The sequence below is a fragment of the Monopterus albus genome, unplaced genomic scaffold (assembly GCF_001952655.1).
Source record: "Monopterus albus unplaced genomic scaffold, M_albus_1.0 scaffold216.1, whole genome shotgun sequence".
Lineage (NCBI taxonomy): Eukaryota > Metazoa > Chordata > Actinopteri > Synbranchiformes > Synbranchidae > Monopterus > Monopterus albus.
This window is the reverse complement of record NW_018128096.1, coordinates 156425-160875: the sequence shown is the minus strand read 5'-3', so window position 1 is coordinate 160875 and position 4451 is coordinate 156425.

Here is a 4451-nt window from a genome sequence, read left to right as displayed (position 1 = left end):
CATTCAACACCATCATCCTGGATATCCTCCACTCCAAAATGACGCAGCTCACTGTGCCTGCCCCCACCTGTCAGTGGATTACTAGTTGGTCCTATGGTGTAGTCGAAAACAACCTAGAGCTGAACACGCTCAAAACAGTGGAGATGACTGTATCAGCAGTAGAGTCCTACAAGTTCCTGGGCTCCACTATCTCCCAGGACCTGAGGTGGTCGTCCAACATTAGTGCCATCATCAAAAAGGTGCAGCAGAGGATGTACTGTACTTCCTGTGCCAGCTCAGGAAGTTCGACCTGCCTCAGGAGCTGCTGATACAGTTCTACAGAGGAATCATCGAGTCTGTTCTCTGCACCTCCATCACTGTCTGGTTTGGCTCAGCAAACAAACAGGACAGGAACAAACTACAGCGGACATTCAGGACTGCAGAAAAGATCATTGGTGCAAGCCTGCCATCCATGGAGGACCTGTGCACCTCACGGGTCAAATGAAGGGCATTGAAGATTTCTGCAGACCCCTCACACTCTAGACACAATCTGATTGAACTCGTCCCCTCTGGACAGAGGTACAAGTCACTGTGCGCCAAGACAACCAGGCACAAGGACAGTTTCTTCCCCCAAGTCGTCCCTCTGATTAACACTTAACCCACAACAGTATGATTGGACAATAACCCTCAGTGCTTTTGCCACATTTCAGGCTTCAAACATAAAGATATAAAACTGTAATTTTTTGTGAAGAATCAACAACAAGTGGGACACAATCATGAAGTGGAATGAAATTTATTGGATATTTCAAACTTTTTTAACAAATAAAAAACTGAATAATTGGGCGTGCAAAATTATTCAGCCCCTTTACTTTCAGTGCAGCAAACTCTCTCCAGAAGTTCAGTGAGGATCTCTGAATGATCCAATGTTGACCTAAATGACTAATGATGATAAATAGAATCCACCTGTGTGTAATCAAGTCTCCGTATAAATGCACCTGCACTGTGATAGTCTCAGAGGTCTGTTTAAAGCGCAGAGAGCATCATGAAGAACAAGGAACACACCAGGCAGGTCCGAGATACTGTTGTGGAGAAGTTTAAAGCCGGATTTGGATACAAAAAGATTTCCCAAGCTTTAAACATCCCAAGGAGCACTGTGCAAGCGATAATATTGAAATGGAAGGAGTATCAGACCACTGCAAATCTACCAAGACCTGGCCGTCCCTCTAAACTTTCAGCTCATACAAGGAGAAGACTGATCAGAGATGCAGCCAAGAGGCCCATGATCACTCTGGATGAACTGCAGAGATCTACAGCTGAGGTGGGAGACTCTGTCCATAGGACAACAATCAGTCGTATACTGCACAAATCTGGCCTTTATGGAAGAGTGGCAAGAAGAAAGCCATTTCTTAAAGATATCCATAAAAAGTGTCGTTTAAAGTTTGCCACAAGCCACCTGGGAGACACACCAAACATGTGGAAGAAGGTGCTCTGGTCAGATGAAACCAAAATCGAACTTTTTGGCAACAATGCAAAACGTTATGTTTGGCGTAAAAGCAACACAGCTCATCACCCTGAACACACCATCCCCACTGTCAAACATGGTGGTGGCAGCATCATTGTTTGGGCCTGCTTTTCTTCAGCAGGGACAGGGAAGATGGTTAAAATTGATGGGGAGATGGATGGAGCCAAATACAGGACCATTCTGGAAGGAAACCTGATGGAGTCTGCAAAAGACCTGAGACTGGGGCGGAGATTTGTCTTCCAACAAGACACTGATCCAAAACATAAAGCAAAATCTACAATGGAATGGTTCACAACTAAACATATCCAGGTGTTAGAATGGCCAAGTCAAAGTCCAGACCTGAATCCATTCGAGAATCTGTGGAAAGAACTGAAAGCTGCTGTTCACAAACGCTCTCCATCCAACCTCACTGAGCTCGAGCTGTTTTGCAAGGAGGCATGGGCAAAAATTTCAGTCTCTCGATGTGCAAAACTGATAGAGACATACCCCAAGTGACTTACAGCTGTAATCGCAGCAAAAGGTGGCGCTACAAAGTATTAACTTAAGGGGGCTGAATAATTTTGCACGCCCAATTTTTCAGTTTTTTATTTGTTAGAAAAGTTTGAAATATCCAATAAATTTCGTTCCACTTCATGATTGTGTCCCACTTGTTGTTGATTCTTCACAAAAAATTACAGTTTTATATCTTTATGTTTGAAGCCTGAAATGTGGCAAAAGGTCGCAAAGTTCAAGGGGGCCGAATACTTTCGCAAGACACCGTAATTTTTTTTTTAACAGGTCTCTATTTATAAGTACTTTATTTTTATTTTTATCTTGTTTCCTAATGCACATTCTTTTGTTTGTATGCACATTACTTCTTTACTTTCTGTTCTCTCAGCCTTATATTGTTTCCTTGCCCTGTGCTATTGTCTTACATAAGGATATGCACATACATATTGAGAGGCGCTGTACCAGAGTCAAAGTTCTCATGTGCCCAAACACACCTGGCCAATAAAGCTGATTCTGATTCTGAAAATAAAGAATGATTTGACTGGCAGGAAACTGCATGACTGCAGCTCTGAAATACTGTATGTTTGTGGATTTCTTCAACTGTGTTAAACTGCAGCTGCTGTAAACTTACTTTCTTCTACACTACTTCTTGGTCCACATATAAGAAACAACCTTCAAGCAGGAGATTCAAAGCAGACATGTATTCAAATTAACACAGCTGCAGCTGTTCTCATTCAAATCATCAGTGTTAATAAATACGCTGCTAAGTAAAAAATTTGTTGTGCTACAATATTTTCCACACCTGATGGTAATTTGCAACAGGTTTAGTAAATTTCCTCCATGATCTATAATCTGTTACATCATTTCTACTGAATATGTAGTTATTTTAAGAGTGTGTGTGGTTTTCATTTGCTGTATTTTATCATGGGTTGAATACATTACATTGCGCCACGAAGCCAGTAATTCCCTCACTGTCGGCAATTTTTCATAGTTTTGGACCCTTGGTGTTTCTGTAGCCTCCTCTGTGTGCTTTTTATACATCAAGCTTTTCAACTGCGTGAGTGAACATGCGCTTGGTGTAGACAGAAGCGTGAACCTGCAGTGAGCTGCACAGCAGATGTTGTGTGCTGCACATGCATTGTGTTGTAGTAAACACAGCTTGACTCTACGAGGTTAAGGAGTGTCCAAAAAAGAGCAACTGCATCCTCTGCAGAACATGGATTTTATAGCAATAAGGCTAGTAGAACTTGATATTTTTAGCCCGATTGTGGTGCTACAGAAACAGCCAGGTAGTCACCAAAAACACTCAGAATTATTATCTGGGGACTATAATTTATGGAAATTTGGACATCAGTTTTTGAGGTCCAATATTCTTGACCAAAATGTTGGAAAAGTGGGAATTTTGATCCAGTGATGTGTTAGAAAGAGTGGCCATGGTAACTCTGGACTTAATGTAATGCCTTCCATTTCCCTCTCTTCTCCCATCCTTTTCCTCTTCCACATTATGTAAAGGAGAAAATGTAGAAATTGTTGCACAAAATAATGCATATTTCTCAGTGACTGGGTCAAAAGGGCAGGTCTGCAATGGCTCACAGCCTCCACAAGTCCACAGTTCATGGTCTCTTAGTCCAGAGAATTCTCTGGACAGCCTCCAGCTGTCAAAAAATCAAAAAATTCAAATGCAAACAGTAAGTCTAGCAAGTGCTTCCCACAATTGACCTCCACCACTATGGCTGTCAAGTTTAAATCAAAGAGTGGAGGTGAAGTTTCCACTCAAATAGCAAATTGAATGCTTCACTTAGGCTGTTAAATAAATGCTTATGACTTGTTCTTTTAATGTTTACCTTATGAATATGCTTAAAATAATACCTTCCAGTGTGTACATTTACACTTACAGCATTTCAATTAAATGTATATCATTGTGCTGCACATTATGAATATTTAGTAGAACTCTTATTAACAAGTAAGGCCATTACACTGGCTTTCCTTGTGGGTTTAACATCGACCACCACCAGTGCTGTTGGCCTACAGGGTGCTGGCAGAAATTGGATTACTGTTTGTCAAAGAAGGAGAGGAGGCAGAAGGATTTGTAGACGGAGAGAGAAGAGGAAAGGCAGGAGTATAGGTCCGAGAATAGGGACTCTTAACACTGGCACAATGACAGGGAAAGGTAGAGAGCTGGCAGACATGATGGAGAGAAGGAGGGTAGATATACTGTGTGTGTAGGAGACCAGGTGGAAGGGTAGCAAAGCACGTAGTATTGGAGGGGGATACAAACTGTTTTATTATGGTGTGGATATGAAGCGTAATGGGGTAGGAATGATCCTGAAGGAGGAGCTCATGAGGAATGTTTTAGAGGTGAAAAGAGTGTCAGACAGGGTAATCAGTTTGAAGTTGGAAATTGAAGGGGTAATGTTGAATGTAGTCAGTGGTTATGCTCCACAAGTAGGGTGTGAGTTAG